The 26,147-nt window shown below is 44.5% G+C and overlaps 1 pseudogene; it reads right to left on the reverse strand.

The window, feature by feature from the left end:
* Nucleotides 1-26,147, reverse strand: part of LOC123484408 — a 121,740-nt pseudogene that overhangs the window by 94,649 nt on the left and 944 nt on the right.

Below are 26,147 nucleotides of genomic sequence, written 5' to 3' on the forward strand. Positions count from 1 at the left end.
TACCACTGTCTGGGGACAAAACCACAGCATTACAAACAGGAAAACACCGTCAACAAAACCATGGCCACATCCAGAAATATGACACCCAATATATGACTACTATTGGCCGGCTTTGATAGGCCACTTAGTGCATAAGTCATTAATTAACTCTGAGTAAGATATAGAACCACAACATAACATTATTTATTGAACCTCTCTGCTGTTACTGAGTCTGAATTAGGTATATGCACAGGCTGAGCTAATCCTACATGAATACATAGCCTTTCATACAGTATGCTAAGGTTGCTAAGGTTCCTCTTTCACATAGCTATAAATAATATCTTACCTTTGCCTTTCCCACCAACCACAAGCTATGAATTCCTCCTGTTGGTCTGTGTTCGGTTGGCTAGGCTTTCCCTCCACAATCCTCAGTATGTCACAGCATTGCATGAGTTCAGAATGGGAAGAGCGGTACTGTAACTCTGGTGGAAACTCTGGTTTCCTCTGTCCTTTGCTTTCCTTTCAGCACTCCTTCCTTCCCAGGGTGTGACCAGCGAGCCTGCAGTGCCTGCAGTGAGCAGCCTGCAGCCCCACAGACAGAGACAGGGTTGGGCTGCTTGTCTCAGGAATGTGCCTGGATGAATCTGGACTGCCAGCACCTCATACTCCAACTAGGCCAAAAATATCCTGGACTGTCCTGGGAGGGTTCTGTCCTCAGAGTCCACCGATGGAGAAAACAATCATCACAGATCAGGATGTAACACACACAGAGCTCTGTTTCTTCCCAGTGAGTTCCCCTGTACCTGCGTTGAGTGTGGAGGCAGAGGGCTAGGTGAGAGGGTGACTGGGGAGAGAGCAGAGTGCAGCATCAGACAGGGGTATTTGTGCTGTTTCAGCCCACTCTCTGATCTGCTCCCACTGTCACCCTGGGTAACCCTGTCAGCACCTATGCTGCTCCTCCTCTCTGGGACACAACTATAGAGAGACGATAAAGAGATTGAGAATTTCCCACCACTCAGTGGAGAGAAAAAGGATGAGGAAAGAGGAAGGGTCCCGTCTAGCACACTAGGTAAAGCAGTCTGTTCGTCTCTAAAGTGCATTAGTCTCTCAGGTTACAGCAGCCACGCAGTCGTCTTCACAGACAGACAGTGTCTCGTCAAATCAGCAGTAAGTGATGACCTTGCTCTCCGGATGCAACTGGAACCTTCCGGTCTGGGGCCCCTCTCTTCTTCAAGACAGGGGCCAGACAGACCGATAGGACAAGGGCGAGACAGACAGACAGACAGACAGACAGACAGACAGACAGACAGATAGGACAGCTAGTAGGCTTGGTTTAGCTCTTAGGGCACACTGGTTCAATAGGACAGACCCCTAGGGTTGAACCAGTATCCCCTGTAATCTAGGTAAGAGACAGATCACTGTTGGCTGCTGTTGAATTCTGTCAATAGGCCTATCCACAGTAACAAGGCCCCAGCATCTCCAATCAATCCCCATATCAAACCCAATTACACATTGAGGTTGAAATTAAAGACCCTCTATCGGGTGACTGATCCCATCTGTCCTGTTAGCCCACGAGTTATGACACCATTACTGAGAGAAAGGAGCAGAGACAGGACATTGTAAGGATGAGGCTAGATAGAACGTCTTAATTGAATAGCTATTTAATTAGGCCATGACTTTGTTCTGTGGCATGTTCAGTGAGGGACCGAACATTACCCCCAAATTACCCATTTCATTTTGAGTATGGAATGGCTCACCTTGGTAAAATGTGAGAAAAGAGCAGTGAACAGGAACACGTTATGAAATTAACATGTTCCAATACTGATCTATGTAAATGACAGTTCCTCTGTGAAGGCTGGTTGCCAGGGACGACTGACCTCAGTTGTGATGTGGTATGAGAGGTGAGGTGAAAGTCAAGTGTGGTTAAAGAAGATTCAACAGCAATACCTAGTGGTTGATTTGTGAACAACCATAGTTTAACCTATCTGGCCCTGTTCCACATTACACACGCACGAACGCACACACACACACACACACACACACACCGCAGGTACACACAGGCACACATACACACCCCAGGATGATTCATTTAGACAGAGATTACTTTACTCTCCCACTACAGATATTTCACCAGTCTTTTATGTCCTGAGGGGCTGCCATGCCCAAAGCTCTGGGCTATTTGTTCTCTGATCACTCATGCCTCAGTGAATTAAGGAGCCACAGAGTTATAACTGGGGGCCACGGTCAGGGAGCTAAAGACAACTAACCACTGCCCAGCCATAATTAGACACATAAATAGTAGAAATCAATAGAGCCATTACTGTTTGATGTGCCGCACAGCCTGGGACGGGACGGCCGTTGATGTGTTACTCTAGCCATGTGTGTCTACCGTGTCTACTCAGTGGCATTAATCTCCCTCTACACTTCTCACAACAGCCACAGGATTACTGTATGGTCACTCCTGTCACAAACTCATAGTAAAATAATAGCTGTAGAAACCACAGAAAACTTTTTAATACAACTAGCCTACTTCTCTCTGCTCAAGCTAGAGGGTAAACAAGAGGGTAATATACAGTAGACCTAATGCAGCTAGCACAAAGCACACACAACCCACTTTACAGTGGATGGGGGAGAGTCCACTCCATCATGAATAAACTATTCGTTTTGCATCTTTGCACAATGGACCAAATTAAATTGCATCGGGCTGAGTCCTCACACTCCCATGTGGTCGATGTGTTCAATAAATGCTGCAGTGAATGAAATTGCTCCAGATCTGCTTTCAGTGGCATACAGAACATAGAGCTTTCCATTTTGGAGGTTTTCACACTCAATAATCCGTTAATGTGAACAGCAATATTCAATCACAAAATCCACAACAGCCCTCGCAGCACACAGTCACTAACTGGTACAGACCATGATCTTATAAACTCTATGATTTCACGTTTACTGGAGGCAGTCTATACCTTGTGAGATCCAAAAACCAGCTAGGACTGAACTTCTCAAGCCCTGTCAGAGGCAAAGCACCAGGCATTATGGGCTCTAGCTGGAGGATCATTTGAGGGATATTTTCAGGTTGGATGACGTCCCCAGTGTGATGACACACATACCGAAGAGTCTATAGCCTCAGACACTTTGATTTACACTACAAATTGAGAGACACACTCCTACACTTGACAGAGAACTTGAGGAATCCCAACCTTGCCCAGTAATAAATGTAATATAGAAGAATGATTTCCATAGTGTGACAAATGTCTAGGATTTAACAACAAAGACAAATCCATGGAAAATGCTGTCCATGTCTTTCACAGTTATCAAATCAAGCCATTAAAAGGACAAGAACAGACAAAAAATGGAAATAATAGACCTCTGCATCACAGAACAGAGACAATACAACACACAAACGTTGGAACATTTTGCTAATGAAACTTAAATCCATGAAGCATGCAGAAGGGATTTTCAGTGCTCCACGGAGCTCGGTGGAAGAGTGAAAATCTCAGGCCAGAATTTCCATTTACAAAACAGAGGAGCTTGGAAGCCGGTCAGGAGATTCCAGTCAAGGTCTGCATATCATAATCCCACACTTCCAAACCAAACACTGGCAATTGTGCATGGGGGCTCAATGACAACACTATATTGTTTAATACTGCTGTTCAGCTTCATAGTCATTGTTCTCTTACACTGACTTTCTCTTGTTAATAAGCACTTTCTCATTCATCCCTCTGTGCCAATCAAAACTGTTCCTGTCTGAGAAATTAGGGAAACCTGCAGCATATTTCTGCAGTGTCTCCACTCCCAGTGTCTTTCTGACAGAATGCGGCAGGCAGGCAGGCAGGCAGGCAGCAGAGGAGCTGCTGTCATGTGAATTTAATCAGTAGGAACAGACCCAGTGATTTCCCTCCAGTGGGGCATTGGAAACAACTCTGAGGTGCACAGGATCTTCCCTCTGCCTCATGAGGAGAGAGACAAATGGCAAGTAACAAACCATAAGCATTCCACAACTCAAAAACTATTATCCACCTCAGCTGTTTTTCCTTCAGCCACCTTCCTTCCCAAGAGATACTGCACATGCAAATACAATAACTATACTAAACATTAGGAACACCTTCCTAATATTGAGTTCCCTTTTTGCCCTCAGAACAGCCTCAATTCGACGGGGCATGGACTCTACAAGGTGGCGAAAGCGTTTAACAGGGATGCTGGCCAATGTTGACTCCAATGCTTCCCACAGTTGTGTCAAGTTGGCTGGATGTCCTTTGGGTGGTGGACCATTCTTGATACACACAGGAAACTGTTGAGTGTGAAAAACACAGCAGTGTTGCAGTTCTTGACACAAACCAGTGCACCTGGCACCTACTCCCATACCCTGTTCAAAGGCACTTCAATCTTTTATCTTGCCCATTCACCCTCTGAATGGCACACATACACAATCCATGTCTCAATTGTCTCCCCTTCATCTACACGGATTGAAGTGGATTTAACAAGTGATATCAATAAGGGATCATAGTTTTCACCTGAATTCACCTGGTCAGTCTGTCTTGGAAAGAACAGGTGTTCTTAATGTTTTGTATACTCAGTGTATGTCAATTCTTCATCTTTCAGCCTACAATAAAAGTGCATACATTTTCAAGGTGTTATCATCTATCATGATATCTGTTGCCAAGCGAATCTTCTGAGGCATTACCTTGCATCTTCTTCTTCTATAGTCTCCTCCCTGTCTTCTTCATTGGTCTCCTCCCGGTCCTCTTCTATGGTCTCCTCCCTGTCTTCTTCTATGGTCTCCTCCCTGTCTTCTTCATTGGTCTCCTCCCTGTCTTCTTCATTGGTCTCCTCCTTGTCTTGTCCGGCGGCCTCCAGTTCCAGCAGTACCTGTTCATGTTCAGCCAGGCATTTAGCCTCCTGACCAAGAGGTATGCAGCTGCAGCAGGTTCCCATCCAGGCCCCACTAGCCTCTCCTCTGCTGCCTTGCTGCTGGCCACCCTGCTCTGTCTCTGACCGTCTGGACCATGACTGGCCCATTCTCTATAATGTAGCTCATCACAGGAAGAAGATCATCTTATCTCTGCCCTGACAACTGCTAATGTATTCATTGTAGGCTCCAGAGTGAAATATATCAAAAGTCAGTTTGGTGCGTGATGGAATGCCTGTTTCCCAGCTCTGCAGTACATAGCCACCCACTGTATCAGCCTCTCAATCCACTCTTTGTCCTGCTCCCTTTCATTCAGTGCACTGTTATATCCCCAACCCCATCTGTACCCACCGACATTAAATAATGTGTTCTTAAACTGCCATCGCCCTAATCTGTCACCACGAACATGACGTTGACATGACAGCTGTGTTCCTAACGCCTTGGCCTTGAGTGGCTGTTCAAACCATTTCACAGGTTAGGACAAGATGAATGTGGAAACTGGAGACCTGGATGGACATTTAGACATGACACCAGTGTATTTGTGACTAATGACAAAACAGCTTTAAAGTATAAGTAAACAAACCATCTATGGGTCCTTAAAAAACCCTTTATAAAACCCATCTATTATTTATTATTATTAACTTTATATATTAAAGGCAGACTAGCACATACATATAGGTAGCCTAGTGGTTAGTGTTGGGCCAGTAACAGAAAGGTTGCTAGTTCGAATCCTCAATCTGACAATGTAAAAAATCAGTCGATCTGCCCTTGAGCAAGGCACTTAACCCTAATTGCTCCACTTGTACATGCAGTGAAACAGGACAAATATAAGCACCACCTATTTGATATAGTGTCATTTCTTTTAGAATGGATCCTGGTGCATAGGGCCAGTGTTAAGCTAACACATTGTTTCCTCTCCCACTTCCACAGGATACATTATTAATTCTGCAGCAGGTAGAGTATTCTCAGAGAGGCGTTCACTATAGCCCCTGTACCACTGCTGCAGCCCCACTGCAAACAGCTTTTGCCAAAAAAGGAAATCATTAAAAAGTCTTGTCACGGCAAAGGGCTCTGCCACAGCCACTGCCTACTTCCTCCAAAAATTCAGAATAATCACTACACCCCCATTCTCCAAACATCAGGGAGGGAGCGAGCCAGGGAAAGAGGGCCAGAACACAGGAGGGCATAACTATTCTGCCTCTCCTCTCGGCACATCACACACACATCACAAACAATGTCAACGCTAGACCTGTCAGTTCAGCCCACACACAGACTGTCAAAGTGCTTCTGAGTTTTCAACAGCATTACGTGAACGTTGACCAGCTATGCAAGAGACGTATTTGTCTTGATTATCATTTAGCTGAGTGATGAAATACTGTATCACCTAACAGATCCAAGTATGTATTTGGGGATGGAAAAGTGACTGCCTGGTAGTGCTGCTGATGCCATGGTGGTGAGTTGCATGCAGGTGAATGGAGGTTGACACAGTCATTCATTGATTACAGCCTTCAGCACTGCAAGGAGCGAATCCAGAGTGTTTGGAGAGCTTGACATGCCCAGACACGGGGGGGGGGGGGCTAATCAAAGAGAGGAGGCAGAACCCTCTCAGAATCAGGTGAAGGTCACAGCATGGTCTTAACAAACAGCTGAGAGAGGAGTAGGACAATGGTTGTTGTTTACACACTGGATCAGACAGACAGCACATCTCAACAACATGCTGAAGTGTGAGAGACAGGGGGTGAGGATGCTTTTTAGCAATCATAGCCAATGCATACAGAGATGTTTGTGTACTTGGAAACAAATAGAAAAGACAGATTTAAGCCACCCTGCAGTCTGCCCTCTCATAGATGCCCTGGGCTGAATGAAACAGCCACAGGATTGAGCAGTGAGAACTGCGGAATTCCACTTCTCAGCATGAAACCTCTAAACACCACAACCAGTATGTAAGAGTGGGTAGCAGTATAGTTTCAGAGATTAACCAGAGAAAAGACTGTGAAAACTGTAGGTTGTTGGCCCGAATCCCATGGGGGTCATACTGCTTCATATTTACATTTACATTTTAGTCATTTAGCAGACGCTCTTGTCCAGAGCGACTTACAGTTAGTGAGTGCATACATTTTTCATACTGGCCCCCCGTGGGAAACGAACCCACAACCCTGGCGTTGCAAGCGCCATGCTCTACCAACTGAGCTACAGGAGAGAAAAAGGATGTTTACTCTGAGGTAAATATTTCTGCATATGAGAAGATGAACAGCTCTTTGAAAATGTATATTAGTTTCAATGGGAGAACAGCAGTTAAACCCACCTCCAGTCTACTGCATTGTGAGCAGCTTGGCTGCGGCTATTTCAGGTACAGGGAGGTCTGTCTGATTGGTATTCAGTGGCATGCTTCTTATCACTCCCCCCTCATCTCTCCCTCTGCCACTTGACACAGAAATATCTGAATTTCAATAAATTCCCATCCAATTCCATAGTCCTTGGAGCAAACATGACGTTAATGGACAAATGCAATACTGTCCAGACAATCTTGCCTACTGTACATCCACCTGAGGGAATCAGGACTTAGTTCTGGGTGGTCAATTGAACTGCTATGATGAAGCCATAATGATGAAAGTAATGAAAGTGCATTCAGTGTCTGTAGTGACAATAGGCTTTCCTAGAAAGCACACCACACCTGCCAACACTGAGTCATAACAAAGACAGACATGACAGCCGTCAACACGTTGCTGTAAGTATAGAATAGAAGTGTGTTCCCTTAGATTTACCTTCCAGAAAGACTCAACACGACTCATTTTCTTCCTGTGTCACCAGGATGAAAGGAACAGTTGGAGATACACTTTAAAAGGAAGTCTGTCAAACAACTCTCAAAACCCGACCCACTAGGGTCAAGCAGCCCCAGTGAAAATAGAGAAGTACAAAGGACCGCTAAAGTTATTCCACTCTCTGTGGCAGTTTGAAAGTCAGCACTGAATATCAAATGTATTTTTGGCAGTTTCAAAAGCACTCAAAAGTTGAATACAGGTACTGGTGTAACCACCAAAAACTTTTGAATTTGCTACACTTGACTAGGTTTGCTGAACAGATTAACCTTGTCATCTGCATTGACAGAGATGATCATTACCATTCAAACACATCTTCCTTCAGAACAAGGGGATCTTGGTATGCTGAGGCCAAAGGTCAACTAAAGCATTGTAAAGTTAGTTTCTAGCCTTCCTTCACTTGGCAACTTGGATATCTGCACCAGTGAAGCGTGGATTTGCTGTCTGCAGAAAGAGAATGCTTTATTAGTGGAGCCTAGAGATAAACGCCTGTAGGGAAAATGAGCTGCCTTTAATCTCCATTTAAAGTGTTTTGCTTCACTTCTGCTACATCTTACGGATAATTAACTTGTTCTTCCCAGAGTGCCGTTGTACCACAGAACACACAATACCAATTAGAAGACTGGAGGGAGGTGGCAAATAAACACAGAGATCTGAGAGAAATAATAAAAGATTGATGGAACCATCATTTCTTATTAAGAAACAAAGTGGAGGGATATAGAAGAGATGGAGTCTCTGTGTGTGTATGGAGTCTCTGTGTGTGTATGGAGTCTCTGTGTGTGTATGGAGTCTCTGTGTGTGTATGGAGTCTCTGTGTGTGTATGGAGTCTCTGTGTGTGTATGGAGTCTCTGTGTGTGTATGGAGTCTCTGTGTGTGTGTATATGGAGTCTCTGTGTGTGTGTATATGGAGTCTCTGTGTGTGTGTATGGAGTCTCTGTGTGGGTCTATAAGGATATCGTACACTTCCCCTGCCAGTCCCGGAGGTTTGCAAACCCCAAATGACAATAACAACATTGTCCCAACAGGACACCATTGTACCTCAATTGGATCATTTCTCCCCTGGGGGAGCTATAGAGTTGCACTTTTCCCAAAGCATTGACTGTTCCATCTATCCGTTTGCTGGGGGAAATCGACTTCACGGGCTCTAGTGTAGCTACTTAAAACCAATTGAAACAATATTCATTTCTTCTGAGTAGATTTTATCAAAATAAATACCTCTCTCAGTCTGAGTAGAAAAAATTCTAAAGAAATGCAAGTCATGAATATAGTGCCAGACTAAAGTAACAGCCAAAGAGCCCTGGTCCACTCTCAGACAGGAGAGGCTATCTGACTAACCCACCATGTTAGAGAGCACTAGGCAGACCTCCATTCCTCCACTGGGCTACATGTAAATTAATGTGACTTGACTATGACCGCACTGCCTGTCTCAACAATCCCTTTGTACTCTAGCTCCGCTGGTTTCCACCAGAAACACGCTGCACAACCAGCAGACCGTTGTCACGGAAGCGCCATGTGGACTTGGATTCCGCTCAGCCTGTCACAGCATGCTCCATAGACAGCAGGGGGGAGGGGGAGGAGGGAAGGGGGGGGGGCAAAAACCTATCCAGACACCTCCATCCAATGATTATGAGAGACTTCAACCTAAAGTGCTACTGTTTGAAACCTCAACCACATCTATGTCAGTCATGGAGTAAATATAGTTTTGCTTTTCGACAGGGGCGATCAGTTATATAAAGCTCTACTTCACAGTTGACTATAATACTGTATTTCTGAGAGACTGGAGGAATGATGAATTAACCAGCCCATGCCTCCACTCATGGTGATTAATTAGCTGAGTGCTAGGGTGACCAGGCAGGCAGGTGGGCTATGCATTCAACGACTCGCCCATAATTACCTTAAAGACACACGGGACAAATGTAGAAAAACCTGGCGCCGTCCAAGATGGTAGTAAATCAAATAAAGCTCTGATGTGGACGGTCCACTGTGAAGTATTGAAGAGCCCACCATTAGGTGAAAATAATAGCATCCACATCAGCAGAAATCAATGATTCCCCAATTAGGGATAATAAAGAGGCCAAGCACATCACAAGGACAAACTTGACATCTCTCATCGGCTCTTCCAAGACATTAACACATATTCATTTTAATGGTTAAAGTAATTTAAAAAGTCCTTGGTTGCACATGTAGTTACAGTACATGGAATCTACAGTTCCGGATCTGGTGTAATTACATGCAACCACACAGCAGTAACTAACTGATTTGATTAACCTTAGGTAAAGTAGCAGTAGAGTGGAACAAACAGAACACTTTTTCCATTCTGAACTTGGGAAGAGTATCAAGTTTGAATTCTGTTGAAACCACAGCCATACTTTATGGAAACTTTATGTAGGACAGTCATGACTTGGCCTGTCCCTGTCATCTGTTTGGTTCTCAGAGATCTGCTGTTACCTAACCCACCAATGTTAAAACAGCACAATGACAAAGACAAAATGTCCAGCTAGAGCCAGAGAGGAAGACCAAAACAGGATCCTTGCTTCCATCAAGTCATTTCGGCAACAAATAACCAATTGATTTTACAGCCAGGCTGACATTTGGGCCATCATACATCTCCGGGTTGGCCTGTTGTTCTCTTTTCTCAGTAGCCAGAGAGAGGGGCACAATCACTCCCTTCATGCAGCACACAATAAAAGTGTCAGCTATAAAACATTTCTGAAATCATTTTCTTTGCCCTTTAAAAAACTCACATGTCTGAATGCCAGCTTCCTGCCTCAGTCGTTTCTATAGTGTTTACATAAGGTGCCATGCATTGTCTATGTTACGAGTCCTCCATCTCAGAGCAACACATTTCAAATGCAACACAGGGAGCAAGACAGTGGCACAATCTATCTCAATCTATGATATGATCTTGCCCTGGGCTGTTCAGTTGGCATATGGGAGGACATGGATATCAGTGCCTTGCACAAAGGTAGGTTCATGCTGTGCTGAATGAGTTATACTCCCACGGTCCCACCAGACTGAGTCTGTCTGAGACTACTGAGGAACACACCAGACTTGAATGGGCTTCCACACCATTGTTGCTAAGCACTAGAAAGCATCTGTCTGCAACCACAGAACACTTTCATTAGTTATCAATTACATTTACATTTTAGTAATTTAGCAGACGCTCTTATCCAGAGCGACTTACAGTTAGTGAGTGCATACATTTTCATACTGGCCCCCCGTGGGAAACGAACCCACAACCCTGGCGTTGCAAGCGCCATGCTCTACCAACTGAGCTACAGGGGAGCTAGTTATTACAACTGCTTTGAGCCAGGATAACTTCATATTCCAATACAATCGTGTTATACTGAGGCTCATGTTTGTGCTGTGTGCTGCGTGGACCAAAGTTTGTTTGCTCCCAATAATTTCCTACATTCAACAAACTATTCACACAAACAAGAATACAACCATAGCAGTACAAAGCACTTTATGGCAGGCTCTCTGACTGGGGCAAGTGAGGCAAACTAAAAGGGGCATGACTGTGGACAGAGTTGCCAGTGTTTTCCACAAGTACATAGAGTAGCCAGACAAATAGAAAAAGTAGCCTGCCAGGCGCTCAAAATTCTTCGTCGAAAGAGCTCTATTTTGGTGGCCTCTGGTACATGATTCCACTTGAAATACACAGCAAAATTATTGAATACTTTATCGAGTTTACCTCCCAGATTGTAAAAATTATTTGTGGTATTGTGTAGAAAGACATTACTTTTCCATTTAAATTACAGAACATTTATGAATCCAATGTATTGTTAGTTGTTTTAGATATTGTCTAGGTCTAGGGCTATATGATCAATTGGTAGAGCATGGCGCTTGTAACCCAGGGTAGTGGGTTCGATCCCCGGGACCACCCATACGTAAAAATGTATGCACACATGACTATAAGTCGCTTTGGATAAATGGCATATTATATTATTATTATTATTTTCTAAGAGAACATTAAACCTTTTAACATTTAACCTGTCTTCTCTTGAGATTAAAGTTTTATTTACAGTTTTACTGCAAGATATGCCATAATGATGTTCTTCAAATAAACACTGCTCAAAAACATAAAGGGAACACTTAAACAACACAATGTAACTCCAAGTCAATCACACTTCTGTGAAATCAAACTGTCCACTTAGGAAGCAACACTGATTGACAATATATTTCACATGCTGTTGTGCAAATGGAATAGACAACAGGTGGAAATTATAGGCAATTAGCAAGACACCCCCAACATAGAAGTGGTTCTGCAGGTGGTGACCACAGACCACTTCTCAGTTCCTATGCTTCCTGGCTGATGTTTTGGTCACTTTTGAATGCTGGCGGTGCTTTCACTCTAGTGGTAGCATGAGACGGAGTCTACAACCCACACAAGTGGCTCAGGTAGTGCAGCTCATCCAGGATGGCACATCAATGCGAGCTGTGGCAAGAAGGTTTGCTGTGTCTGTCAGCGTAGTGTCCAGAGCATGGAGGCGCTACCAGGAGACAGGCCAGTATATCAGGAGACGTGGAGAAGGCCGTAGGAGGGCAACAACCCAGCAGCAGGACCGCTACCTCCGCCTTTGTGCAAGGAGGAGCAGAAGGAGCACTGCCAGAGCCCTGCAAAATGACCTCCAGCAGGCCACAAATGTGCATGTGTCTGCTCAAACGGTCAGAAACAGACTCCATGAGGGTGGTATGAGGGCCCGATGTCCACAGGTGGGGGTTGTGCTTACAGCCCAACACTGTGCAGGACGTTTGGCATTTGCCAGAGAACACCAAGATTGGCAAATTCGCCACTGGCGCCCTGTGCTCTTCACAGACGAAAGCAGGTTCACACTGAGCACATGTGACAGACGTGACAGAGTCTGGAGACGCCGTGGAGAACGTTCTGCTGCCTGCAACATCCTCCAGCATGACCGGTTTGGCGGTGGGTCAGTCATGGTGTGGGGTGGCATTTCTTTGGGGGGCCGCACAGCCCTCCATGTGCTCGCCAGAGGTAGCCTGACTGCCATTAGGTACCGAGATGAGATCCTCAGACCCCTTGTGAGACCATATGCTGGTGCGGTTGGCCCTGGGTTCCTCCTAATGCAAGACAATGCTAGACCTCATGTGGCTGGAGTGTGTCAGCAGTTCCTGCAAGAGGAAGGCATTGATGCTATGGACTGGCCCGCCCGTTCCCCAGACCTGAATCCAATTGAGCACATCTGGGACATCATGTCTCGCTCCATCCACCAACGCCACGTTGCACCACAGACTGTCCAGGAGTTGGCGGATGCTTTAGTCCAGGTCTGGGAAGAGATCCCTCAGGAGACCATCCGCCACCTCATCAGGAGTATGCCCAGGCATTGTAGGGAGGTCATTCAGGCACGTGGAGGTCACACACACTACTGAGCCTCATTTTGACTTGTTTTAAGGACATTACATCAAAGTTGGATCAGCCTGTAGTGTGGTTTTCCACTTTAATTTTGAGGGTGACTCGAGACCTCCATGGGTTGATCAATTTGATTTCCATTGATAATTTTTGTGTGATTTTGTTGTCAGCACATTCAACTATGTAAAGAAAAAAGTATTTAAAAAGATTATTTCATTCATTCAGATCTAGGATGTGTTGTTTAAGTGTTCCCTTAATTTTTTTGAGCAGTGTATATATTTTATTAAAACAAAAAATGAAGTAAATAAATTAAAGGTTTTGTTTGTCCAGGTTTCCATTTTCCCCCGTTTGTTTTGGTTTTCGCTCTCAAAAATCACACTTTTTAAAATAGAAAAACAACAGAATTGGAGTTTCAACACAACAATGTTTAAACCACCAGGAGACCACTTTTGAGGTCTGCGAAAATACTGATACATTTTGATTTTGGGGTGTAGTTACCCTTTAATTCAAGTGTGCACCTTGCAAGAGGCTTTTGTTTAGCTGTGTTTTTGTAGCACACATGTGATGAGTTTGCAAAACAAATACCCACTGGATTTATAAAAATAATCATGATGTCATTCTGCCAGGTAAGAATATGCTACTTTGTAGTTAACATTTAATTGAGAAGGTTTTTGGGAAAGCCTTTCCATCTACCAGAAGACTGTTTTCATTAGCATCATCGCTAATGGCTAGACTCACGCACCGCACACACACAGACAGGAGCATTCTCATTGCCTCTTCATAAAGCTGCAGGAAATATCACTGATGCATTCTGTTCATGTATTTGATCTGCTGTTCATGTATTTGATCTGCGCATGTGCCAGCACCGGTAGGTAGCGCAAGCCTCCCTCTTTAGCGCGAGTGAAGTGAGTTTGGAACAACTGAATGTATGTGTCTTAGAAAATGTGGTAGAAAGTCTATTTTCATTGCCAATTTTCTGCATTTATCAGAGTGCCATCAGTAGCCTGATTTCAGATGTGTCCATGTAAACAGGATTATTAGGGAAATCGTTCTTCTTGCAAAGCACGTAAACGTTTTAATTGAACTATTATATTAATCTGACTATCCACAATAATCGCATTATTGAGTGCGGTTACATGCACACAATAATGCTATTATTGTGGATTATCCTGTCGCCGATGAAGATGGCGGCCTCGCGACTAGCTCTTAGGAAACTTTGCAGTATTTTGTTTTTTTATGTATTATCTTTTACATTATTAGCTCAGAAAGTGTTTTGCATCATTACATACAGCCGGGAAAAACTATTGGATATCAGAGCGGCGGTAACTCACCAGCATTTTGACCAGGAATACGACTTTCCCAAAGCAGATCCTTTGTTTGCTCTCCCCAGTGCAACTGAACTGATTCCAGTGGCTGACCCAAAACATTGCCGGCGGAGGAGAGGCACTCGGAGCGGCCTGCTGGTCCGACTTAGGAGGCGCACACACCACCCACCGCTTCCAAGTATTCTACTCGCTAATGTTCAATTTTTGGTTAACAAAGTCAACGAACTACGGGCAAGGATTTCTTTCCAGAGAGACATCAAGGTCTGTAACATACTCTGTTTCACGGAAACATGGCTCTCTTGGGATATTCTGTCGGAATTGGTCCAGCCAGATGGGTTCTCAGTTCATCGCGTAGACAGGAATAAATATCTCTCCGGGAAGCAGAAGGGCGAAGGTGTGTGTTTCATGATTAACGACTCGTGGTGTAATTGTAGTAACATAGAGGAACTCGAGTCCTTCTGTTCACCCAACCTAGAATATCTCACAATCAAATGCCGACTGTATTATCTCCCAAGAGAATTTTCTTTGGTTATAGTCACGGCCGTGTATATCCCCCCTCAAGCCGATACCACGACGGCCCTCAAAGAACTTCACTGGACCTTATGCAAACTGGAAACCACATATCCTGAGGCTGTATTTATTGTAGCCGGGGATTTTAACAAAGCAAATTTGAGGACTAGGCTGCCGAAGTTCTATCAACATATCGACTGTTGTATTCGCGCTGCTAAAATCCTAGACCATTGCTATTCAAACTTCCGGGATGGTTATAAGGCCCTCCCCCGCCCACCTTTCGGCAAATCTGACCACAACTCCATTTTGCTTCTCCCTTCCTATAGGCAGAAAGTCAAACAGGAAGTACCAGTGCTAAGGACTATTCAACGCTGGTCTGACCAATCGGAATCCACGCTTCAAGATTGTTTTGATCACGCGGACTGGGATATGTTCCGGGTAGCTTCCGAAAATAATTTAGACATATACACTGAAACAGTGACTGAGTTTATCAGGAAGTGTATAGGTGATGTTGTGCCCACTGTGACAATTGAAACCTACCCTAACCAGAAACCGTGGTTAGACGGCAGCATTCGCGCAAATCTGAAAGCGCGAACCACCGCATTCAACCATGGCAAGGTGACTGGAAATATGGCAGAATACAAAACAGTGTAGCTACTCAATCCGCAAGGCAATTAAACTGGCAAAACATCAGTATAGAGACAAAGTGGAGTCGCAATTCAACGGCTCAGACATGAGATGTATGTGGCAGGGTCTACAGACAATCACGGACTACAAAAAGAAAACCAGCCACGTCGCCGACACCGACGTCTCGCTTCCAGACAAGCTAAACACCTTCTTCGCCCGCTTTGAGGATAACACAGTGCCACTGACGAGGCCCACTACCAAGGACTGTGGCCTCTCCTTCTCCATGGCCGACGTGATTAAGACATTTAAGCATGTTAACCCCCGCAAGGCTGCCGGCCCAGACGGCATCCCTAGCCGCGTCCTGAGAGCATGCGCAGACCAGCTGGCTGGTGTGTTCATGGATATATTCAATCTCTCCCTTTCCCAGGCTGCTGTTCCCACATGCTTCAAGAGGGCCACCATTGTTCCTGTACCCAAGAAAGCAAAGGTAATTGAACTAAATGACTATCGCCCTGTAGCACTCACCTCTGTCATCATGAAGTGCTTTGAGAGACTAGTCAAGGATCATATCACCTCTACCTTACCTGTCACCCTAGACCCACTTCAATTTGCTTACCGCCCCAATAGATCCACAGACGATGCAATTGCCATCACACTGCACACTGCCCTATCCCATCTGGACAAGAGGAATACCTATGTAAGAATGCTGTTCATTGACTATAGCTCAGCATTCAACACCATAGTACCCTCCAAGCTCATCATTAAGCTCAAGGCCCTGGGTCTGAACCCCGCCCTGTGCAACTGGGTCCTGGACTTCCAAACGGGCCGCCCACAGGTGGTGAAGGTAGGAAACAACATCTACACTTCTCTGATCCTCAACACTGGGGCCCCACAAGGGTGCGTGCTCAGCCCCCTCCTGTACTCCCTGTTCACCCATGACTGCGTGGCCAAGCACGCCTCCAACTCAATCATCAAGTTTGCAGACGACACAACAGTAGTAGGCTTGATTACCAACAATGACGAGACTGCCTACAGGGAGGAGGTGAGGGCTCTGGGAGTGTGGTGCCAGGAAAATAACCTCTCACTCAACATCAACAAAACAAAGGAGATGATCGTGGACTTCAGGAAACAGCAGAGGGTGCACCCCCCTATCCACATCGACGGGACCGCAGTGGAGAAGGTGGAAAGCTTCAAATTCCTTGGCGTACACATCACGACAAACTGTAATGGTCCACCCACGCAGACAGTGTGGTGAAGAAGCCGCAACAGAGCCTCTTCAACCTCAGGAGGCTGAAGAAATTTGGCTTATCACCTAAAACCCTCACAAACTTTTACAGATGTACAATTGAGAGCATCCTGTCGGGCTGTATCACCGCCTGGTACGGTAAGTGCACCGCCCACAACCACAGGGCTCTCCAGAGTCTGCCGAACGCATTACTGGGGGCAAACTACCCGCCCTCCAAGACACATACAGCACCCGATGTCACAGGAAGGCCAAAAAGATCATCAAGGACATCAACCACCTGAGCCACTGCCTGTTCACCCCGCTATCATTCAGAAGGCGAGGTCAGTACAGGTGCATCAAAGATGGGACCGAGAGAATGAAAAACAGCTTCTATCTCAAGGCCATCAGACTGTTAAATAGCCATCACTAGCACATTAGAGGCTGCTGCTGCCTATTGAAATCACTGGCCACATTAAGAAATGGAACACTAGTCACTTTAATAATGTTTACATATCTTGCATTACTCATCTCATACTGCATTCTATTCTATAATATTCTACTGTATCTTAGTCCATGCCGCTCTGTCATTGCTTGTCCATATATGTATATATTCTTAAATCCCATTCCTTACTTTTTTGTGTGTATTGGGTATATGTTGTGAAATTGTTAGATATTACTGCACTGTCGGAGCTAGAAGCACAAGCATTTCGCTACACCCGCTATAACATCTGTTAAACACATGTATGTGACAAATAAAATTTGATTTGATTTGATTAATATAATAATTTGATAAAAATGTGTACATGCTTTGCAAGAAGAACGATTTCCCTAATAATCCTGTTTATGTGTGCTTATAACCATACTCACTACTGACGAGACGAGAGTCAAGCCTCGTTCATATTAACCATAAGCACTCCGTTACGTTGATCCAGATGTCATGCATTTCAATGGGGATGTCCACATTGGAGTGGAAACGCAACGGCCCCCTGCGGTTGAAGGCTCTGTTGTGAGACTTTGCATCGTCTTCAGTCCAGCCAGAGTCCGTCGAAGAACAGGAAGTTACCAAACCACAGAAGAAGATCAAAATATCTGTTTTTTGGTGATGGCGTTATGGAATAGCTAGCAACTTGTAAACAATTACCCATTCCTTTAAGTGAGTACTATTTTTAAAGTAATGTTAAATAATACACATGGGCTGTTAAGCCAATTATATTATATGACTGTTGCCTTATTCACTCAGTTCAACACCTTTTATAAACTACTAAACATTTGCTGTTCAGTTTTCAAACGCAGCACAGTAAATAGCCTACTTTGTGCCACGACTCCGCGTGGTTGGCTATGTGAAAAGAGCGAAAGAAAATAGTCCTAAATGAATGTGTCAGAAAACAATAACTTTTTCCACATTTTGTTACGTTACAGCCTTATTCTAAATTGGATTAAATTGTTTTTCATAATGACATAGCAAAAACAGGTGTTTAGAAATGTTTGCAAAAAATATCACATTTACATAAGTATTCAGACCCTTTACTCAGTACTTTGTTGAAGCACCTTTGGCAGTGATTACAGCCTTGAGTCTTCTTAAGGTATGATGCTACAAGCATGGCACACCTACACTACCAGTCAAAAGTTTTAGAACACCTACTCATTCAAGGGTATTTCTTTATTTTTACTATTTTCTACATTGTAGAATAATAGTGAAGACATCAAAACTATGAAATATCACATTTGGAATCATGTAGTAACCAAAAAATTGTTTGAGATTTTTCTAAGTAGCCACCCTTTGCCTTGATGACAGCTTTGCACACTCTTGGCATTCTCTCACCCAGCTTCATGAGGTAGTCACCTGGAATGCATTTCAATTAACAGGTGTGCCTTGTTAAAAGTGAATTTGTGGAATTTCTTTCCTTCTTAATGCGTTTGAGCCAATCAGTTGTGTTGTGACAAGGTAGGGTGGTATACAGAAGATAGCCCTATTTAGTAAAAGACCAAGTCCATATTATGGCAAGAACAGCTCAAATAAGCAAAGAGAAACGACAGTCCATCATTACTTTGAAAGCAGGAAGCACCAGTGACTCGGTTAATAAAAAAGTGGTCAGATGACGCAGATGCTAAGCTACAGGACTGTTTTGCTAGCACAGACTGGAACATGTTCCTCGATTCTTCAGATAGCATTGAGGAGTACACCACATCAGTCACTGGCTTCATCAATAAGTGCATTGATGACGTCATCCCCACAGTGACCGTACATACATACCCCAACCAGAAGCCATGGATTACAGGCAACATCCGCACTGAGCTAAAGGGTAGAGCTGCCGCTTTCAAGGAGTGGGACTCTAACCCGGACGCTTATAACAAATCCCGCTATGCCCTCCGAAGAACCATCAAACAGGCAAAGAGTCAGTACAGGACTAAGATTGAATCGTACTACACCGGCTCTGATGCTCGTCGGATGTGGCAGGGCTTGAAAACTATTACAGACTACAAAGGGAAGGACAGCCGCGAGCTGCCCAGTGACACAAGACTTCCAGACGAGCTAAACCACTTCTATGCTCGCTTCGAGGCAAGCAACACTGAAACATGCATGAGAGCACCAGCTGTTCCAGATGACTATGTGATCACGCTCTCCGTAGCCAATGTGAGTAAGGCTTTTAAGCAGGTCAACATTCACAAGGCCGCAGGGCCAGATGGATTACCAGGACGTGTACTCCGAGCATGTGCTGACCAACTGGCAAGTGTCTTCACTGACATTTTCAACATGTCCCTGACTGAGTCTGTAATACCAACATGTTTCAAGCAGACCACCATAGTCCCCGTGCCCAAGGACACTAAGATAACCTGCCTAAATGACTACCGACCCATAGCACTGACGTCTGTAGCCATGAAGTGCTTTGAAAGGCTGGTCATGGCTCACATCAACACCATTATCCCAGAAACCCTAGACCCACTCCAATTTGCATACCGCCCCCAGATCCACAGATGATGCAATCTCTATTGCACTCCACACTGCCCTTTCCCACCTGGACAAGAGGAACACCTACGTGAGAATGCTATTCATTGACTACAGCTCAGCATTCAACACCATAGTGCCCTCAAAGCTCATCACTAAGCTAAGGATCCTGGGACTAAACACCTCCCTCTGCAACTGGATCCTGGACTTCCTGATGGGCCGCCCCCAGGTGGTAAGGGTATGTAACAACACATCTGCCATACTGATACTCAACACGGGGGACCCTCAGGGGTGCGTGCTCAGTCCCCTCCTGTACTCCCTGTTCACCCATGACTGCATGGCCAGGCACGATTCCAACACCATCATTAAGTTTGCCGACGACACAACAGAGGTAGGCCTGATCACCGACAACGATGAGACAGCCTATAGGGAGGAGGTCAGAGACCTGGCAGTGTGGTGCCAGGATAACAACCTCTCCCTCAACGTGACAAAAACAAAGGAGATGATTGTGGACTACAGGAAAAAAAAGAGGACAGAGCATGCCCCGATTCTCATCGACGGGGCTGTAGTGGAACAGGTTGAGAGCTTCAAGTTCCTTGGTGTCCACATCACCAACGAACTATCATGGTCCAAACACACCGAGACAGTCGTGAAGAGGGCACGACAAAGCCTATTCCCCCTCAGGAGACTGAAAAGATTTGGCATGGGTCCTCAGATCCTAAAAAAATTATACAGCTGCACCATCGAGAGCATCCTGACTGGTTGCATCACCGCCTGGTATGGCAACTGCTCGGCCTCCGACCGCAAGGCACTACAGAGGGTAGTGCGTACGGCCCAGTACATCACTGGGGCCAAGCTTCCTGCCATCCAGGACCTATATACCAAGACTCGAGCCACCCTAGTCATAGACTGTTCTCTCTGCTACCACACGGCAAGCAGTACCAGAGTGCCAAGTCTAGGTCCAAAAGACTTCTCAACAGCTTCTACCACCAAGCCATAAGACTCCTGAACAGCTAATCATGGCTACCCAAACTATTTGCACTGCCCCACCACCCCCACCCCCACCCCCACCCCATCTTTTTACGCTGCTGCTACTCTGTTAATTATTTATGCATAGTAACTTTAACTCTACTCACATGTACATATTACCTCAACTACCTCAACTAGCCGGTGACCCCGCACATTGACTCTGCACCGGTACCCCTCTGTATATATAGCCTCCCTACTGTTATTTTATTTTACTTCTGCTCTTTTTTTCTCAACACTTTTTTGTTGTTTTATTTTACTTTTTTTTATAAAAAAATAAATGCATTGTTGGTTAAGGGCTGTAAGTAAGCATTTCACTGTAATGTCTACACCTGTTGTATTCGGCGCATGTGGCCAATACAATTTGATTTGATTTGATTTGATGGTCAGTCAATACGGAACATTTCAAGAACTTTGAAAGTTTCTTCAAGTGCAGTCGCAAAAACCATCAAGCGCTATGATGAAACTGGCTCTCATGAGGATCGCCACAGGAATGGAAGACCCAGAGTTACCTCTGCTGCAGAGGATAAGTTAATTAGAGTTACCAGCCTCAGAAATTGCAGCCCAAATAAATGCATCACAGAGTTCAAGTCACAGACACATCTCAACATCAACTGTTCAGAGGGGACTGTGTGAATCAGGCCTTGATGGTTGAATTGCTGCAAAGAAACCACTACTAAAGGACACCAATAAGAAGAAGAGACTTGCTTGGGCCAAGAAACACGAGCAATGGACATTAGACAGGTGGAAAGTTGTCCTTTAGTCTGGAGTCCAAATTTGAGATTTTTGGTTCCAACCGCCGTGTGTTTGTGAGACGCAGTGTGGGAGAACGGATGATCTCTGCATGTATAGTTCCCATCATAAAGCACGGAGGAGGAGGTGTTATAGTGTGGGGGTGCTTTGCTGGTGACACTGTCTGTGATTTATTTAGAATTCAAGACACACTTAACCAGCATGGCTACCACATCATTCTGCAGCGATACGCCATCCCATCTGGTTTGGGCTTAGTGGGACTATAATTTGTTTTTCAACAGGACAATGATCAACACACCTCCAGGCTGTGTAAGGGCTATTTTACCAAGAAGGAGAGTGATGGAGTGCTGCATCAGATGACCTGGCCTCGACGACCTCAAACAAATTGAGATGGTTTGGGATGAGTCAGAACACGGAGTGAAGGAAAAGCAGCCAACAAGTGCTCAGCATATGTGGGAACTCCTTCAAGACTGTTGGAAAAGCATTCCAGGTGAAGCTGGTTGAGAGAATGCCAAGAGTGTGCAAAGCTGTCATCAAGGCAAAGGGTGACTATTTGAAGAATCTCAAATATAAAATATATTTTGATGTGTTTAACACTTTTTTGTGTTACCATTTGTGTTATTTCATAGTTTTGATGTCTTCACTATTATTCTACAATGTAGAAAATAGTAAAAATAAAGAAAACCCTTGAATGAGTAGGTGTTCTTAAACTTTTGAACGGTAGTGTATATTTGGGGAGTTTCTCCCATTCTTCTCTGCAGATCCTCTCAAGCTCTGTCAGGTTGGATGGGGAACGTCGCTGCACAGCAATTTTCAGGTCTCTCCAGAGATGTTTGATCGGGTTCAAGTCCGGGCTCTGGCTGGGCCACTCAAGGACATTCAGAGACTTGTCCCGAAGCCACTTCTGTATTGTCTTGGCTGTGTGCTTAGGGTCGTAGTCCTGTTGGAAGGTGAACCTTCGCCCCAGTCTGAGGTCCTGAGTGCTCTGGAGAAGGTTTTCATCAAGGATCTCTCTGTACTTTGCTCCGTTCATCTTTCCCTCGATCCTGACTAGTCTCCCAGTCCCTGCCGCTGAAAAACATCCCCACAGCATGATGCTGCCGCCACCATGCTTCACCGTAGGGATTGTGCCAGGTTTCCTCCAGACGTGCCGCTTGGCATTCAGGCCAAAGAGTTCAATCTTGGTTTCATTAGACCAGAGAACCTTGTTTCTCATGGTCTGAGTCCTTTAGGTGCCTTTTGTCAAACTCTGGCCACTCTACCATAAAGGCCTGATTGGTGGACTGCTGCAGAGATGGTTGTCGTTCTGGAAGGTTCTCCCATCTCCACAGAGGAACTCTGGAACTCTGTCAGAGTGACCATCGGGTTCTTGGTCACCTCCCTGAACAAGGCCCTTCTCCCCCGATTGCTCAGTTTGGGCGGGCTGCCAGCTCTAGAATGCGTTTTGATGGTTCCAAACGTATTCCATTTAAGAATGATGGAGGCCACTGTGTTCTTGTGGACCATCAGTGCTGCAGACAATTTTGGTACCCTTCCCCAGATCTGTGCCTTGACACAATCCTTTTTCGGAGCTCTATGGACAATTCCTTCGACCTCATGGCTTGATTTTTGCTCTGACATGCACTGTCAACTGTGAGACCTTATATAGACAGGTGTGTGCCTTTCCAAATCATGTCCAATCAATTGAATTTACCACAGGTGGACTCCAATCAAGTTGTAGAAACAACTCAAGGATGATCAATGGAAACAGGATGCACCTGAGCTCAATTTCGAGTCTCATAGCAAAGGATCTGAATACTTATGTAAATAAGGTATTTCAGTTTTTTATTTGTAATACATTTGCAAAAAAAAACTGTTTTCGATTTGTCATTATGGGGTATTGTGTGTAGATTGATAAGGAAAAATAATAATTTAATAAATGTTAGAATAAGGCTGTAACGTAACAAAATGTGGAAAAAGGGAGGGGTCTGAATACTTTCCGAATGCACTGTACATTACATTGGATGTGCAAATTCACGAGCATCATGCTCTCTCCCCACCGTGTAAAGAAATTTGACTGCAACCAGAGATCTTTATATAATGACGAGATGCTCATGTCTCCGCCCTAACATTGGGAGTAGTTGTCCCAAAGGCCGGAAGGCAGGCGGCAAGCTTAGGTCCAAAATAAGCCCATAGACATGCATAGGGCTTATTTTGGACAGATTTTGGCGACAATGAAAACTCTCCCTTCGCCTGTTCCTCTCTGCTGCGTTTCCCCGTTATTGCTCTCTTTCTGACTGACAGGCACCTATCCAATCAATAGATCGCTAAAAGATGCATATCATTCATTCTAGCGGGAGAGGGCTCGACGGACTACCGAATTGAAACTGTTAAATGAAAAGTAGCCCAGTTAATATGAAGTGGAAAATGTAGCCAGCTGAAAATGAGTCTGTAACCGGCTAATTAGCCGACAGCCGGCGCTAGTGGAAAACACTGATTCAAAGACAGTACAGTATGAAGGCTAAAACTGCTTCTCCAATAGAAATCCCCAATCACACTTGGCGACGTTGGCTAGCTAAGCTCATGCGTAGAAAGAAGTAATCGGGTCTAACTGTTATTTCACGCCAAACTGTGCATGTGCAGGCAGTCGTGCAGGGCCCCGTGTAGCTCAGTTGGTAGAGCATGGCTCTTGCAACGCCAGGGTTGTGGGTTCGATTCCCACGGGGGGCCAGTATGAAAAATGTATGCACTCACTAAACTGTAAGTCGCTCTGGATAAGAGCGTCTGCTAAATGACTAAAATGTAAATGTCAAATCAAAGGCAATCCTTCGATATAAAGTTGTTTTTGACGATAAAGAAAATGTGTACATTTGTCATTTTCACAAGGTTGTAGTAATAACATATTTAATAACTACTTAAGACATTGGCTCGAAACTAGGTTGTGCCTTTAGAGTTCGAGAAAATTAACAACTAAAGAATAATTTTTCACTTCTCTCATTGACTTCTCAAACCCCAGCCTGGTCTGTTTGGTCTGTTTCGCAAATGTTCCCGGAAGTCTCGTGATGTTGCGCCTCTGGGTTTAGAAACTGTGACCGAGTTGCTTCCCACCAGAAACCACCCATGGTGGGAGGAGTCCTCCTTCCATTGGTTCACAATGAGGGACCACTGCTCATGCATTCTCCATGTCTACACTTGCTTTACAGTATCAATCAATCAATCAAATGTATTTATAAAGCCCTTTTTACATCAGCAGATGTCACAAAGTGCTATACAGAAACCCAGCCTAAAACCCCAAACAGCAAGCAATGCAGATGTAGAAGCACAGTGGCTAGGAAAAGTAGACTTGTCAGTTGTCATTGTTAGCATAATTTATCAGTTGGTTTTCAGAGTGGTCTGTTATCTGCTCTGTGTTTTTCTCCCTCTTACAGGGACCCATCTGCTACAAACTGGCAGCCACAGCCTACAGAGTTGATTCCCATCAACAAACATGATGTGAAACACTGCAGAAGGAAATACCCAGCTAGCTAATGCAAATGGCTCTCTACTGAGTGTCTGGGTAAACAAATAAAATACTGTAGCGAGAGTGAATGGTTTAATGTTACTTCTACAAATATAGCACAGCCTGGTATTGGCCAAGAGAAAGGCAAAGACTGACAGAATGCTCTGGTTGATGTGGTGGATTGGTTTTTGGGAGCCATAATACTTTTCTGGATAGAGAAAGTGTGACTTCGGGGATCCTGTCCTCGCTGCCTCAAGACTGTAATCATGCTATACATCTCTGTCACCATATGGTCACAGACACACAAGCCCCTCTCCTGCCCCTTCCCCAGCCACACACACACACACACACACACACACACACACACACACACACACACACAACTAATGGAGAGAGTAGGTAGAGGTCTTGCGTATTGGAGGGTGTGAGCTGAATTTCAATAGATTTCTTTCAGTCCTGCTTGGCATTGCCTTTATTTTCTAAATGATGTGGGCAGAAAGCAAGAGTTAATTGGCATGAGAACTTCAACATAGAGCATCAATATAGCCTGTCAATCTATTGTGATGTCTGTAATCAAATCACAATATATTGTGATGCAAAACTGAACCATACATGTTCAAACACTCCATGCAGGCGTATCCATGGGACAGATGGGAAATTACATCACATCTGTGTGTGTGTGTGTGTGTGTGTGTGTGTGTGTGTGTGTGTGTCGTAAAGCAGCATCAAGTGTGTGTTCAGTCCTCTCTCTTCCTCAAACACAGATGCTCTAAATAGAAAGAAAGTAAATGAAAAGAATATTATCTAGCTACAGATCCTGAAGACAAGCAAACATGACCTTTCTCAAAACAATATAGGATTAGGTTGTTGGTCAAACACAATAATATTTTCTCAATGAAGAGAAGTCTCAGATTTAATGAAAAATGCATCTCATCTTTGGGGAGTTCTGTCAAAATAACCGGAAATGTGTTTCAAAGTGCTGGTTTATAATAGACCTGGGTCATTTCTGTCTGAAACCTAAAGTAAGCATAGGCTACTGATGTATATGTTAGGCTAAAAGTTTAAAGACAGCAGTCTATAATTTGAAAAAACTATAGATAAATTACTTAATAAATCATAATAAAATGGTCCTGAAAAATAACAATTAGTGGTTGGCAATGACTTTGCAATATACTGTATC

Source organism: Coregonus clupeaformis, unplaced genomic scaffold, assembly GCF_020615455.1.
Source record: "Coregonus clupeaformis isolate EN_2021a unplaced genomic scaffold, ASM2061545v1 scaf0304, whole genome shotgun sequence".
Lineage (NCBI taxonomy): Eukaryota > Metazoa > Chordata > Actinopteri > Salmoniformes > Salmonidae > Coregonus > Coregonus clupeaformis.